Source organism: Pteropus medius, unplaced genomic scaffold (assembly GCF_902729225.1).
Source record: "Pteropus medius unplaced genomic scaffold, Ma_sr-lr_union100, whole genome shotgun sequence".
NCBI classification, from domain to species: Eukaryota; Metazoa; Chordata; class Mammalia; order Chiroptera; family Pteropodidae; genus Pteropus; species Pteropus medius.
The window spans coordinates 2,973,925-2,991,159 of record NW_024342644.1 but is presented as its reverse complement, the minus strand read 5'-3'; the positions used below and the strand labels follow the sequence as shown (position 1 = coordinate 2,991,159).

The 17,235-nt window shown below is 40.9% G+C and overlaps 1 pseudogene; it reads left to right on the top strand.

The window, feature by feature from the left end:
- The first annotated feature begins 13,658 nt into the window (after positions 1 to 13,658).
- LOC120605632 (uncharacterized) lies at positions 13,659 to 13,777 on the top strand (annotated as a pseudogene).
- The last annotated feature ends 3,458 nt before the right edge of the window (positions 13,778 to 17,235 follow it).

Genomic DNA, 17,235 nt, shown 5'->3' with positions numbered 1-17,235 from the left:
ATGAAAATAAATACAGCTTACCAGCCTAATGAAGAACATTTCAGAGCATGTTGAGACCCTAACTGATACAAATGAGGATCATTATCTTCCTTGGGCTCTCCTGTTCAATGTAGGACAACAACCACGCAAATAGAAGGAAATGACCAGGCTATCATGGTAGAATTATAATCCCACACCAGACCTGGGCCTCTTAATAAGAACAGCCATTTTCACCTCCAGTCCCAAAGCCACATGAGGGCCAGAAGACCATCAATATAAATGATGCTTAGCTGTCCTCATCCTGGGATAATTAATGTTTTAAGAGCCACCCACATCTCTTCCCTCCCAATATGAATAAGTGCATAAATATTTCTTAAGACCTAGAAACCAAAGATGATTCTCTCTCTGGCTTAGATTGATCACACTATTTACTATTTATTAGGTGCTTACTACATGCTAGGCATAGCATTAAGTACTTGTCAGGCATTATTTAATTTAATCCCTATCAATCCCATTATTTTAAAGAAATGATAACTGAGCCTGAGGGAAGTTGAGTAACTTGTCCAATGCCAAACAGTAAACAGAAAACCAGTTATGATTTTAAGGTCAACCTCTGTGAGGAGGCGATAAAGCTGAAAATGAGCAGCTGTGTCAGGGCAGACAGAAAAGGAACAATCATTCCACGCAGAAAAAAGACCTGTGCAAGGGCCCAGATGCAGAAAAGAGCTTGAGAGGTGTGTGGACCTTTTGAATATTTATTGCTAAATGGCAACCCACCCCCAAACTGTGGCTTAGGACAACAACACTTATTCATTTGCTCATGGTTTTACAACTTGGGCAGAACTTGTAAGGACCACTCATTACTGCCATGTCAGTTGTGGCAACACAACTGGGATTAGAGAATCTACTTCTAAGGTGGCTTACTTACATGGTGGGAAAGTTGGTGCTGGCTGTCAAGTGGGAGATCAGCTAGGGATGTCAGCCAGGGGCCTTGTTTCTTCTTCACACATGGCTGCTTGGGCTTCCTCCAGCATGGCGGCTAAGGTCCCAAAGGAAAGAGCTGGGAGTTGCCAGTCCTTTCAAAGCCAAGGCCCAGAACTGGCACATTGTTACTTCCACCGTGTTCTACAGGGCAATTCAGTTATAAGCCCAGCCTTGATTCAGTGAGAGGAATGACAAACAGTGAAAGAAGCCAGTGTGGTGTGAGCACAATTGACTCAGGGTGGAGGAGGAAAGGGTCCTAGAACATAATGATGGGAGAAAAATTTTGTAAGGCTCTATTGGCCGTGTGAAGGATTTTGAATTTCACTCCAAGTGCAATAAGAAACTCTGGCTTATTTTTGGATCCTTCTTCATATCTCAACTGTAATGGAAGACAAAGAAAAGTAGGTACCCGGGGGATTTCAGTTTAGTTTATAGAGCAAATATGCTGCAAAAGAGATGCATTTAATTCAGGCATCTAATGAATATAGGCATTAGGATGCTGTCATTCTCGGATATAAGCTTGCTCCAAATTTCATTTGTTGATGAGTGACCCCTGTAACACACCAGGCTTTCAAGATGCAGGAACAATATAAATATCCCTCACCAGGTACTATACCAAGTACTGCCACATCACCTTCACATGGAGAAATGACTGCTGCTGCTTTTCTTGTCTACTCATCACCTTTAAATGTTATACTCCTGAAAACCAAAATTCAACAGCCCTTCAGTTTGTCCTCAGTCTATCTGTGTACAAATATCCCTTTGATGTCAGTGAGCTTGACTCTACCCAGGCAACTGAACCACTAGATCCAACATGACTACCTAGTGTTCTTGGTGTTCTTGTGGTTAGAAAACTGGGTCCACTTGTGTAAATTAGAGCCATTCGATGATGAAGAATGGGCTAGGGAGAGCTTTCCTTTGCTGACAGAGACTTGTACTTCTCTGTATGCCAATGGCTCTAAATGGTATGACAGCATGGAGACTGGAATGATGCTACTAAGCATATATTAAATACCTTCTGTGCTGAGGGGCTAAGGACATCGAGATAAGTTAGACGCAACCCAAGTTCTTGAGATGCTAAGTATACTGACAAGAAATACCCATAAATATATCTTCTCAATACAATGTAGGAAGCATAGTGATAGAGGCATTCAAAAAATATAACTACATCACAGAAATATAAAAACTAGCTCAGCTTTTAGTGGTGGTGGTAAGGCAGGGGAAATTTCCTGGAGGTGATCTGGGGCCTGAATTTAGAAAGAGGAGTGGGAGTTGGCAAAAGATTTTCAGACAGAAAGAACACTGTGAAGGAGGCTCACTAGTGTTAGGCATGTGTGTGTTTTGAGGCAGGGGATGCATGACTAGGCAACATTATGAAATATAACTTTAACACAGATTGTGGCAAGAGACTGAAAGAGGGCAGATCACAAAGGGCTGTGTCTGCTATGTTGAGGAATTTAGCATTTATTCTGTAACCATCAATGATTTTTTAAAGAAGAGAGATGGCTGGATCAGATTTGTACTTTAGATGAATTTTTCCAGCAAAAATATAAAAAGATAATATTGGGGCAAGATTGAAAGAAGGGACACCAGTAAGAAGTACTTACCCAATTTAAGAGAAATAATGGCATATCTATGACAATGGCAACGGGAGTGAAACATATGATTCAAATCCGAGAAGCATTTATGAGGTTTAATTACCAGTATTTAGAAATAGATTTGATGTAAGAAGAGAAGGAGAAACTTAGGAGACTCCAGGACTTGGGAAAATAAACAAAGAATGAAAGTTGAATCTAGACAAGCATGCTAAATCTGAGGTATCTAGTGGCATTTCAAATTGGAAATGGCCGCCAGCCTTCATTTGGATATATGAGTCAGCGGCTGAAAGTAGACATTAAAGCTGGAAGAATAGGGTGTGTGTTTTCATCGCACAGGAGACAAATAGTGCATGTGGCTGAGAGTCTCTAGATTCGGAAAAATAATGAACATGGCATGGAATCCTGGAGCTCATCAATTCTTAAGGGAGGCAAAGAGGAGAAATGGTCATAGAAGAAGCAGAAGAATCTACACAATGTGGTGTAATTAAAGCCAAGGAATTCAAGATTCTAGTAGGTGACTGGGGTGATCGACAGAATCAAATACACCAGAAAAATCTATTTGGCTAATTAATGAACTTAAAAGTGGCCCTTGGATTTATGGCCTGATGGAAATAGAAACTAGATTATAAAGGCTGAATAATAAGTGTGAGGCAGAGATATTAAAGCAAAAAAGAGTAGAACAGTCTTACAAGAAGTTTGGCTGTGAAGAAGAGGGAAGCACTAGCGCATTGCGGGGGTGCGGGGTGGCGGGGGGAGTCAATTGAATTTTTGTTTGGTTTTGGTTTTGTTTCTGAAGGATGAGGAAGTCTCATTAATGAGATGAGGGAAATTAGCCAACAGAGATGGGGAAAATTATGATACAACATTCAGAAATGATATGAGGAGTTGGAATCAAGGGGTAGGCTTGACCCTTGGAAGAGGCGCCTTATCTTCTGAGACTGGAGGGAGAATGGGTTCAGACCTACTCAGACAGGAAGTTGAGGAAGTTCATATATGGCGCTATCCCACCCCTAGTATTTTCTGAGCCCAAGGCAAGAGTACAAACAGACGCTCACATATCTATCTCTGAATATTTCAAAATTATAAATCAAACCAAAAAACCAGTTAAATATGTTCGATAGATAGGATATATATGTTCGATGGATAGAGTAATCCTATCTTGGCAGATAAACCTTTCTTAAAACTTGGGAAGTCAAATTCTAATTTAGGATCTTGAACTCCTCAGAGTTCCATCCTGAAACATAGAGGCGTGAGGAGCCACAGGCAGCTCATGACCCAACTCTTCTCTCTTCCTACTACTGGCCCCATCATATACCACAGAAGACCTGACAAGTACATGTGTGGACACCACACCTGCATGCCCAGGCTCTGTTCATATCTCTCTGCAAACAGCTGCCCCTTGGCCACTCCTTGGCTTAGAGATGCATATACAGTGAGTTCATTCATCTTTGGGAGAAAGGATTTGGGGAAGAGACCCACGCAGGACATGGAAACAGGCTCTTGTCAGTCTGTGCAGGGAATTCTGCAATCCTGAGAACTTACAGCATGTGGGATGTGTACCCAGGAAAGTGAGGTATAGGCTCTGGGTGGGCATGTCCCCTGAGTTCCCACACACTTCTTACCCTGTAGGGAGGAGCCCAGATGGCAGGGACCAGAATGGTGCTCTCTAAAGCACAGGACACCTATATAATTTTATTAACCGATGCCATCCCAATAAATGTAACTTAAAATAAGATAGAAATAAAGCACAGGACAGGGGGCCCCCTCTTTTCTGGACAAAGGGGTGAAACAGTCTGTTAGCCTCCACTTTCTTGATGAAAAACAAAAAAATGCTAAAGTTATCTGCTGAGACTAAAGTTTTGTGGGGATCCACCTGAGGGACTCAATGCTACTTTGTGGGTTTGGTTCTTTTTGCTCTTGGGAAACGTAGTACACAAGCATTTGGCTGTGAGAATTTCTCTCAGCTAGAAGTAAAACAACACAACAGGCAAGCAAATGTGGCTTGGAATCACTGAGGTACAACTTGCAGGCATGTCTTGGTAGATTGTTTTTATTCTCCTCACTGCTCACTTGAATGGACCCATAAAGTTTGCTTTATGATGAAAGCATAGACTGGAAGGAAAAAAAAAGATGCATCACAAATCCCACTTTAAAGCCAGAGGGCTATTAAACCTGATTTCAGCTCAGGAGTCCCCAGCAGTGCTGAAGGAGGTCACCTTCAGCAAGAGATCTGTTCATCATAAAGGCTGCAGAGAGGGTCTCCTCTCCTGCCTTAAAGGCAAGTCTGAGTTCAGATGACATGGAAGGCCAACAGAGACAGAAGTCAACAGAGGGTGTGATATCCAGAGAATACTAAAAAAGAACTTACAACAATATTAATTTTCTTTCAAAGAAAATGCAATGTTTCAAAAAGGAAGAAGATAGCATGCATTAATGACTAAACTCAAATTATACAATTTAAAAAAGTTTTCAGAATGCTATTTTAAAAGTAGCATTTATCTTATCTCTCTATGTATTATACCTAAACATTGATCAAATGATGGTTTTTTAAATAGTAGGCTTCTAAAGACCTGTTCCATTTTTCTATAATGGCTGCTGAAATCTTATTATCTGTATTTTATTGCTATGAAAACTAAAATATAGAGCAGTTAAGTGACTACCCAGTGAACAAGTGGCAGAATTGGAAATAGTACCCAATATTTTATCCTGCCTATTAAATCATACTTCTCACTAACCTCAGGGTACTTCTTTCCACACTAATCTACTTTCGATTCATGGCTGCTGAAGTCCTATATGGTGGCCTTGGAAATCTACAATCAGTCAGCCTTAGCTATATATTATATTCTGTTAAATAATTTCATTATGCGAGTAAGGAAAATAGAACTTAAAACTTTTTCTTTGAGGACAAAGTAACTTGTAACATGTCATCTAATATGCCACCTATCAGTAAAAGGCAGAGACCTGGCTTAGGAAAGAGATGGCAAGGAAAATGTTCAAGAAGGTTTCATGTATAATGGATTCATAAAAATGGCTTTATGTTATATTAAATATCTCTTTTGTCTAAATACCCTCCCCTACTTTACCCTCTCTCATATCAATTATTATTGACTACCTTTTATTTAGATTTATGTAGGCATATTTTATTCTCCCTACTAAATTCTAAAGGCAGTGATTGTGTGTCCTCCACAGTGCATAACAATGCCTGGCTTGTGGTAGCTGCCCCCAAAGATGTTGCTGAACAACAACCACAAAAATGAATATTTTGGATTACATCACTAGCCTTTTGAGATGGATGTACAGCAAGACCATGCCTAGCTATTAGCTAAATCCTAAGACTCCCATCAAGGACAGAGCACTGGAGGGGACGAATTGCAGCTCTAAACCAACAGCCATTCTCATGCTTAGAAGCACAAACCAAATAAAGGATTGTGCATTATAGAAAGGCTGCTTTGGGGTAAAAAAAAAAAAAAAAGAAAAGAAACAAATCCCTCATTTAGTTTCTGCTCTGGCTGCAAGGAGGAGGATACACATGTTTCTCATCAGGCCAAAAAGACTGCCTAGATAAGGAATAAAATTCTTAAGTGAAAGATATTTATTTCAACTGTATGGGGAACTCCTTTACGGTGAACTTATACCCAGGGAAAATATTTTTATTGTGAAGTAAAAGGAAAGTCCTAAATAATTTTGAAGCATCTTGCACACCTGAAGAAAAGAAGTCAATAACAGTATTTCAATGTGTGTTGTATCTAAACTAAACTACAAAAGTAGCTTTTTACCATTGCATGCAAATGATGTCTGGAATATAGCCTAGTTTACATAATTGCACAGCTGTGGGCAGTCTGGATTCCAAAATTCAGGATGCATCTTGATAGCATGTGTCAGACCCATAAAAGGGTTAATTTTGAAAACAGCCACTTTCATATACAGATGGAGACAGAGTGGCATCATCAATGTTTAATAAATCAATAGGCATTTATTCCTATGATATAAAGTTTACATTATCCTCCATCTGGAGCGAGTTGAGGAATAAGGAAGGGAATCTGTCAAAATCAAAATTACTTCTTGTTAGCTGTGCCCCTGTAATTTCAGTTCAGCTTAGTACATGTTAATCTTTTTTATGACTTAAATAAGGCAATAGAAAGTGATTATACTTTAACCCTCTTGCGAATTTCTCAAACACTTTAATCTAAACCCAACAATTTAGACCATGCTCTGGGATGAGCTGTCAGATCTCTGTCTCATAACATGATTAGATAATTGGCCAGTTACTTTGTAGGTTCCATTTCTTTATTGATTCTGCTCAATCTGTAGTTCTAGATTTCTCAATCCCTCTCTTTCTGCAACAACTCTGCTCTCTGTTTTAATTTCAAAGTCTGTGAGTCAATGTTATAGAACATATGATATGGACTTTAAGTTCAAATAGATCCACACTTAAATTCCAATTCCATGGCATTACCAGGTGAGTCTCTAAAAAATATGCCAACCCCTCTAAGACACAGTTTCTGTATCTGTAAAATGGTCACACTAATACCTGCCTCATAAAGTTGTGGTGAAGATTAAATGGAATAGCATATATGAAATGCCTGGCACATACATACCACTTAATTCATGCCAGTGTCTTCTCTACCCTCAGATGGGATCACTTGTTTTCTCTGCATTTAGAATAGTGTTTTGTTAGTGTTGTTGTTTGTTTGTTTCATTCACTAGACTGAGACTTATTAATTCACATGGTCGAAGCACAGTGTAGAAGAAGCAAATTTGTGTCGTTTATTTCTGAAAAGGTAAGTTGGTAAAAATGAAAAAAAGTCAACCGTATAAATATGTGTATTTGATCATCAGGGAGTAAGATTATTTATTATTATGTTAATATATTATTTATTATTATATAAGTTTGATTAGTACTATTACTGGGATATGAGTAGGGGTATATCAGTAAAAGTTCATTTCTTCCTGGCAGGATAAATAATAGAGGAAGGCACATTGCCTAAATGTATGTTATATAGAACATGTGTGCTATTCTCCATCATGTCTTATCTCCTAAATTTTCTTAGTAAAAAAAAAAGTGGACAGGAAGCCTCCTCCTTCATAAACTCTTCCTGTGACACTAGAATTTCCTAATTTATGCATACAGTATTAAAGATTCCCAAAGGAAGGTCTGCCAGGCCTCCTGTACTGTTAGTGACAATCACCTATTATGTGCAGAAAACCTTCAGGTAGAAAATAGAGAGCCGCTATCATTTTGTTTAAGATTCCAGATCAACATTGGCAGTTTAGGATAATACAGGGACCTGGTTCTCACTGAAGTAATTTCTGTTTATTTTAAGGCTATGCAGGCAGCCATGGAAATGCAGCATAAAATCAGTAGGTACTAATGAATAATGAATAAAAGTTTACTCCCAAACCAGGCCATCAAATGGAAAGTCTACTCGATTTCACAACCCAAATCATTGTTCACCCACTTGTTCTGCTTCTTGCTCTCTGTGTGTCCTACTTTTTCTGTTCGCAGGCTGCTAAACCACTAAGCAAATCTATCACCATAACAAGTTCAATCTGCTTCTTGAGTCTACACTAGACTTTGCATCACAATAAAAAAAAATTCTTCTATATACCTTAAACTAATTTAAAAAAAAGAAAGAAAGAAAAAGAAATTCTTCTACAGTAAGTATCTAGAGTTCAGATTCTGAATATTCAGCAGTTCCTATGTTGTAAGAGTCCCACAAGGTTCTCCACTGGGCGTGCTCCCAACATGAAGTCAAACCTGCAGAGGTGAAGCAGCAGTGGTTTGATTTTTGACAGGCCCTTCTGAGAGGTACAAAGACTGGACAAAGTGTAGCCAACGACCGATCACCAGGACAGAGATTGCAAGAAACATCTCATTTCTCCATTTTTCTTTAAATTCATCTAAGTCAAATTTTAAGAGCCAGCCCCTGAAGAAGACAAAAGTCAATTTCAGTCATTATGGGAGTTTCTCACCCTTAGGCCACACCAAGTTCCCTGGATCTCAAGGAGCACTAAATCTCAGAGAGTCTCCACTGGACATGAGACACTGGGGGACACAGAATATCTCCAGGGTCCCCACGATCCCAGCCCTTTGGGATATAGCAGCTCACTTGCTTCTGTTACACTTGTGGGACTCAGAAACTGACAAACTGGAAGGCCCCTGCCTCTAAGTAGAGCAGGCCTTCATCCCCTATAAGCAGTCATGCACCTCCCTTGGGCAGCTGCCACTGGGGATCCATGCTCGCCACTACTGATGAAATTCATCAACCCCCAATCTCTTCCCAGTCCTAGGTAGAGGGAAGATCTGGCACCTCCCCTCTCAATGCTCTCAAAAGCACTTCTAGCTCTTCCTTCCTAATCTTGCCTGAGCTTAAACTTTTACAAAAATAAGAAAGAGCTTCTGTTTTTGAGGCAAGAGAGGGCAAATCTTAGATTTCTGTTAGAAATGGAAGGAGCGGAAGTGACTTTGAGAAGGAAGCAAAACTGAAATCGCAAAAAAGCATCCTGTCCTATTGGTCTCATAAACAAGTAGGAGACAAGAGGTGGCCTTGACTTCTTGGCCTGGGAGCTGTGTAGGACCAACTATCCCTAACAGAGAAGTCATAGGAGCCACAGCTCCCAGGATACTGGCTAAGAGTGAGAACTGAAAAACAATCACAGATGTTTCAGGGCAGCGCCCTGTACACCTTCCCACCCGTCCCTCCTCAAGGGATTCTAGGTAGAGGTACACATGAGTTGGGGTAGGGTAGGAGTAGATTAAATAAAATAAGGAAGACGAAAAGAGTCGTAATGCCCAAAACATGGTAGGAATCTGCAAACACAAAACCATCCTACTTTTGTACCTAAAATCCAACCGCATGTTTGGAAAGAGGTCACCCCATTAGTGGTCAAAGGGATGACCCCAGATCGATGCCAGCAAGGGGCACCAAGGAGGAAGAGAAAAGGTTGGTCACAGAATAGTGTCACTACCCAGAGACAGTTTAAAGGGGCCTTTAGCAAGACAAAAAAAATTATATTTACTCGGGGCTGCTCATAGCCATACAACGAACATACAGTGGACAAATGGCCAGGAAATAGCACTGGAGCAAGAGGACTGGTGAGGCAAACATGCCCAACACTAAGAAACTGCTGGGGAACTGCGGGCTTCCACGGCCAAGGACCCTGCTGTGGGAGGAGGTTCCAGAGGAGTCCACATCTGCTACCATTCACCACTGTAGACAGAGACTCCTGACTACCCTGTCAGTCTGGTATTGCCAAGAAAACTTCAGTTACACTTTCAAACACAAATAGAAATCTCTTAATACTATTAGAAAACAGTTAATCTTCTTAAATGACAAGGTATCTCCGTCTGGTGCCTGTGTGACTTGACTGAGATTGAACTTAAGCAAATGTTTATGGAAACAGGAAACAACGATTAACAAATTCATTAATTCAATTACAGCACAGGGTAGCTCCTCAATAAATGTTTGTTGTCACTGCAGCCGGTGATAATTAAAATTCTGTTTCTAGATGGGTTGTGATGTATAATCATTTCATAACTATCTAAGTCCTTATGCCTTGATGAGAACTATCATTGTGTGTAAATATTGACTAAGGCTGAGCCTCACACACGCCATTGAAATTCAAGTTTATAATCTCCTACTAACCAACAGTAATGAACTAAGCTGGGACCTCAGTCCAAACAAACAACTGCTTGTGTTGATGATGGAAGTGCAGGCATGCTCCTGAGTCAATACATCTTCTAGTCATTTTTCCATATTCTACAGGCAATCTGGGCTTATCTGACAAATTGTGAATGAGACTTCTCAAATTTTTTATCGTTCAGCAACTTTGGGGTTGCTCCTGGTGAAGGTCCCCTCTGTGATTCAGTCGCCACAAAGTACCAGGAGGAACTTGGGAGGCAAAGAGCACCTGGAAAGTTCAAAGGGCCTGTGGTTCTCCCAATGCCACACGCTGGAATTTCCCTAGAAGTAAAGAGGAGTAGCTTTTCTTTAGGAAACTATGTTCTCTTTAGAATGACCAAAAAGTAATTTTTCTGATTGTCAGCCAAAGCTGGTTAAGAACTAGAGTGCTTAGCTGAGTTTGGTTCCTGTCAGGTATTCGTCCACATATCTTCCCAATTTTCATCAGTGAGTTAAAGATTGAATGGATAAAGAAATGGGACTTCTTTAGACATTTCCCTCTGCCACACCCAGCACCCCACCACCACCACCACCACCACCACCACCACCACCACCACCACCACCTTCACCATGCACACACACAGAAACCATTTAATGATTTATCAGGTAAAGATGATCTACAGGACACTATTGATAAGGGAATTAGAATAAAGCAGGAAGCAATTTTAAAAATCAGTCAACCCAAACCTAAACACCTATTTTGCTACAAGTTATCCTTAAATATCATCCACACCACACAAATCAGGCTGAGGTGTTTGCACCAACAGGACTACCAGAAACAAGATGTGGCGTTTCCTCTGAGTAGAACTTGCAGAAAATGGTCTCTTACAGGCCTTGGAGGGGTAATAGATAGTAATGTGCTTTCTCTTCTGCATTTCTGTATATGTACCTTCTCTCATTTGCAAGTATCTATCAAAGGACAGGGGTAGGGTAGAAAGCATTAGGATTATTCCAACAGAAATTCACAGAGAAATAAAGTGTTTGTATTTAGCTTCAGGCATTGAAAATTGAGAAACACAATAGTTTGAAGGGCAAACATTGTAGAGAGATGGAGAGAGAAAGGAAATTTTTTAAATTCCTTCAATATATAAGCAACCAAGCCAGAAGGATCTTGGAATTTTTTTTTTTTCCATAGCATAAAGATTCTTTTTCTGTTTATGACTGTTAGGCCATCACACTTGTTGCCCTAAAATAGAAAGAGGGTATGTCATAGAGGAAGACATATAGATGGAAGATTCTGAGCCTTCAAGCAAAGTACAGAGGAGGGTATTCTAGGAGGGGATCATGGGAAGAGTTGAGAGAGGCCAGGAAACCAAATTCCAACATCAAGCTTCTCATGGCCAATTTCTTATCCTTAGGTGGGGTAGAACTTTTGTAATATCCAGAAAGGTATAGGAGATCTAGCAAACTCTGGGCTAGTGGCATGTTCCTAGGGTGTAGCTGGGAGTGACAACAAGCCCTCCCTCAGGCTAGGGGATGAGACAACCTCATTGGCGGAAATGGCGTAATGGGTCTTCTGATGTCCCCCTTCCCAGCAGTGTGCATGGAGACTCTAGAAGAACTTTGTGCCTTGAACAAGGATGCAAAAAGGGCCAGCACAGGCTGGGTTAGGGTAACAAAGCTCTCAGGTTGATCCTTTAATAAACAGGACAAGGGGTCCAAACCAGTGGTAGGTGCTAGTACATCAGCACCCCAAATGCTGGATCTAACCAGCCATGCCTCCGTGTTCACCAAACTGGAGCAGGAAAGACCAGCCGCTTTGTCTTAAAAGACAGTAGTGATACAGATGACCTCACCCCCAGGAGATCACACACCATCTGAAGGCAGAGCAGAGCCAGGGATGGAAACTCTGAGAGACCCAAAGAGGCAGAGGCTAACCTATGCATCAGAAGAGGTTAATGGAATTTTACTAAAATGTTGGGTCCCCTGCCCTTCCCCTCAACTACCCAGCAGACAGGGGCAAGTGACAAGATAAGAACAAGAAAGAGGTCATGTTTTCTTTGGGCACAAGAGTATAACATGAGCGAATTTGCAACTTGGGTCCAGTCACTTCAGGAAAGTCTAAATCAGCTGCATGTATAGATGAAAAATTCCGAGCCTTAGGAAAAGTTGATATTACTAATTTTAAGAACATCAAATTTCATTCTTGAAAACTTTTATTTTGTATTGTGATGTTGGTTTTATACTATATTATACGTTTATATATAACCTATAAATTTTTATCTTTAAAATTTTTTCAAGTTGATGAGCATATGTGACAGGACATTTCGTGTCCTCCTCCTTCATACCTAATGTTTGGTTACCCCATACATGCACTGCTTCTGAGGCAGATCAAAAGAGCTCTCCTCCTCCACCCAAGAATAAAACAGGAATGGACTAACTCGTCATGTGATAAGGCAAGGCCGGGGAGAGGAGGAAGAACTCGGGGTCTGTGGGTGAGGGGATGAAGAAAGAGAATATTCTCAGGATGAGAAGTCTTCTCCCAAGGTCCAAGAGAGAGGAGGCTGCAGGAAGAAAGAGCGAAGGCTCCTTTATGTGGCATGAGGAGCAGATGGAGCCTTTTGAACAGGTTCGAGAAGCCACTTCCTATTTTTTGGCCAAGGGGAATTATGGATTGCACTGGAGATACTTGAGCCAGAGGTGAGAATATGCACTACATCCTCTTAAAAGCTGTGTGTCTGTGCATGTGAGAGAGAGAGAGAGAGAGAGAGAGAGAACCATAATTTGGTTAGAAAGATATTTATTTCCTGAGAGTGGACGTACTGCCCCTAGTCCAACATTAAAGGAAGGCAAGGACGTGAGGTTACAAAACACGATCACTGCAAATACAATTTTTAAATATTAATCTTATTCTTTTATTATAATTTGGAGCAATTCCCATAGCTAAATAACATTTAACTCCAACTTTCTTTCTTAATCAGGAAAAAAGTATGTGACATAAATATTTTCGGTCAGAGACTAAAGTAATAATAGTTTTCAAAGTTACTTTAAACCAGACTCATTTGCATGTAGGTATATGCGTTTATAACTACTATGCTTTCTAAAAATTGAAATATATTGAAAAATGGGGGATGATGGGGTAAGGGTAAGGTAGAGAATAACATATCAACATTTCCAATTCCTGAAATAGTATTCCCCCACTTGATAGTGAGACATCGAACTGCATGCAGGATTCTGTTTGTCTGTTGCTTTATCCTAAAGAAATGTTGTTGTTGTTGTTGTTGTTGTTTCCCATTCCCTTTCATCTTGCTCCTGAATCTCTCCAGCATGGACGAACATTAAGAGGTAAGTGAGCTACTAAATGGAGCAAAGAATTATCATTGCAAAGAATTATCTTGAGGTTCACTGGGGTTTTCAGAAAGTAAGATATATGAGTGAGAATCTGATTTAACTGCCATAAATGTAAGTAGCTCTTACCTATGGCCATGCTACCCTGAACAAGCCTGATCCTGTCTGATCTCAGAAGCTAAGCAGGGTCTGGCCTGGTTAGTACTTGGATGGGAGACCACCTAGGAAGACCAGGTGCTATAGGCATAAATGATTTTTTAAAAAATAAGGGATTGTAAACTGACAAGCTCCTTGCAATCTGCGAGGTCAACCAAGGATTGCCTCACCTAAAAAAAAAAAAAATGTAAGTGGCTCTTCACAGACCCCCTTCCAAAAAGCACCCCATTTTGGGGCATGAGGTAGAGTAGGAAGACTAACCATCTGAAATTGTCAGCTACATAAATTTATTTCACCATAAACTCATTTCAGCCTGAATATCTTGGCAATTTAAATAAGAGAGAGAGAGAGAAAATATTCAACATTCTTCTCTTTAATCCACCGAGAAAAGCGGAAGTATGGGACTATGCGTTTTGTGCTGTGCCTTTGAAAAGAGAACAAAACACAATGTCAGGAGATAAATTGTCATTTTCAGAAGCTACTGTTTTCTTATTAATTCTCAAGGAAATGTTGCCACCTTCTGGACAAAAGTGCAATAAGCAGTCACCACAACCTTGACATCCAGCCTATTTATAAACTCATTTACGTGGGTTAGTTAAGAAGAATTTTGCTTTGGCTTTCTTTTCTGTCATTGTGCCTGCACAACATTGATATGCTAAAAAAAAAATCAAGTCACTGTAAAGGCACTAATCATATGCATAATAGAACAGAAAGCCCATTTCACCAATTAAGCAGATTCTTCAAAGCAGGAATAATCAATCACACTGACAAAGTTTACCAGATTTTTAAATTTCATTCTCAGACTTAACTCTTACAAGGCTTAAAGGGAGGTGGGCATATTCTCAACCAAGTTTTCTCTTTACTTTTTTAAAATTAATATTTAATATGCTTTCAAAAATAGTTCCAAGTTTGTCTAGCTAAATGGTCTTGAATTTGATTTTTTAAATATATTTTGATACTTTAAAGTCATCGGTAATTCCTTGAGCATACAAATGCAATGGCAGCACACACATCCTGATTCATTGTAAAATGTTTATAACCTCTTTACCTGTTTAGTGTGCCCTTTCCATTAGTCAATTCGCACTAGCAAACCTAATTTCAATAAATAAGGTAATTAATATGAGTGTGTTCATTTATTTGAACAGCTATGTATTTGTCCCTCTAAAGAAAAATAAATAGCAAAGAAAGAACCACACCAGCACACTGAACCAGGACATTCCACCCCAAAAAAAACCGGGAGGTCATCTTTCTGATATTTTTGCCTGATGTTTATGTCTCTAACACGGAGAGCCTGCAAGTGTAGAAAGCTTATTTCTCAGCTGCATGAGCACCACCCAGAGGACCCTCATGCTCGCTCTTCTGGGCCCTATAAATGTGTAAGCTTCTGCAGTAAGCTCAGTGTCCCACTTCATTCATTAAGAGGAGGGGCACCATTTCTCTGAGAAACTCTCTTCATTACTATGAAGACGTGGTTGATGGTGATTGACAACCCTGACCACCTGTGTCAGTGCTGCCCCTATTTATAGAGGAGAAAACGTTGTGGGGAGGCCTAATCTTACTCATTGCAGCTCATCCCAAAAGCTACTGGTGGACTGTTCCCTCACACTTGGGCCAGGTGGCCAGGAGCCCTGTCCCCTCATCCAACAGTGGCAACTCTGTGCTGGACCGCCACCTTAGTTTCTCGTACACTCATCCTCTGGCTGGAGACGCAGCAAATTCCTCAGTGTCATTACAAATGAGGTAAGTGAGAGGAAAAGAGGGAAAGCAAATGTCTTTGAACAACTGAGAGTTTTTTTTGTCGTCCACAATACACTACATGAGTATACATCACATATTACCTGTGAGGCCAGGAATCAGATTGGATGTCAGGACAGGTCCCTGGAGAATGGTAGGATGGTGTCACAGAGAGGGAGACTCAGGTGCCAATGGCCTCCATCTAAATCTCAAATCGCTAGCTGCAGTGCTGACTTTAAAATCACAACCTTAAAGGCCGAGTAGTACCCTTTCAGTGACACAGCATTGCGTGGGAGGGTACTTGAGTGACTGCAAAGAAAAGCATAAAAAGAATGAAAGGGGAAATAGGGGGGGAAAAGAAAAAAAGAAAAAGAAAGCGTGTTCTTCTTAGAAACCTTGTTTTGAATTGGGAAGTCCCTGATGCAGAAATGTCTTTGGTGCTGATGATAATCTGGGCCTGCAAGTGCTGAATTGATTCGCTGTCCTGCAGACACCCAGGGGCTGAATATCCAGGAACAAATGCATTAATCATGGCAGAGCCTGCGTGCCAACTGCATAAAGACCGCTGCTCCCAGCAGTGGGGAGAGGGTGGACCTTTCTGCAGACCGCACGCTCCAAAGTAGCTCTCTAAAGTCTTATTACTGAATGTATGTGTGTGGGAAGGGGTTGTATCTGAGTTTCTCTGAAACACGCATTTAGAAATAAATGTACTTACATTTAGCCTTATGTTTGAAAAAAAAAAAAAAAAAAGAGGGAGGTTAGAATCTTTGGACAAGAGTCCTTACAGATGTAACAAACACACGGTCACACACATGCACGCACACACATGCACACACACACACAAAAGCTTTCAGGGAGAAACAGAAAATAATGTTTAGCAATTACGGTCCACAGCTGCTGCAGTTTCAATGTGCGCGTGCTACACAGGTGCGGCCATTATAACAATGAATAGCGCACATTAAAGGTACCATCCATAGGGGTAATAATACTAGGGTTGAAAAGGTATTTTCATTTGCAGCCTGATGTTAGGCAGAAAATAAAATAAGGAGTTTCACAGCCAGCCTGATGGCTCAGCTGCCACACGGGAGGCTCAAGCCTGAGATTAATCTAGAACTCTTATGTGTGCGTCTAACAGTGGGAATCTGGCAATGGTTACCTGGAGAGATCACCAAATCTCTTCCTGTTCTAAAACAGGCTGCTCGCTGGGGAAACTGAGGCACTCTGCAATTTCTAGAGTCAGCAGCATCAGCCAACATAACATTGATCCCTGCCTAGCAACCCTTACTCCCTGGATACTAGAAATATTGGGGGGAAAATACAGAGAAAGGGTCCCAGTGGATGAGGCAGTTGAGTGGTTCCCACAGGGGAGGAAGCCTGGGAGAGAGTCTCTCCTACCTAGGCCTTGTCTCTGGGCAGCACCATCACTTCACCCAACCCCACATAGCAGAAATGACCTTCCCGGGGCCCAGTTCCAAAAGCTTGGCCCTAAACCCACCACAGCCATCCTGCTTTGCTCATCTCTTCCTTTAAAAGCCCAGCAGCGGATTAGCACAGACTCTCATCATGTTCATTTGCCAGAACTTTTCAAATCACTAACCTTCAATCTCAGTGGCAAACTTATCTTCAGGCAACCAAGACATTCATGCAGATTGAAAGTTGAAAGAAGCTGAGCGAGTGAGGAGAGCCTGGGTTGGTGACAAGACAGTGAACTTTGGAATCAGAAGACAGAAGACCAGATCTCAGTGCTACCACATGCCAGCACCGTGACCTTGAGCAAACTTCTTACTCTCTGAACCTCTGCGAAATGGGGATAA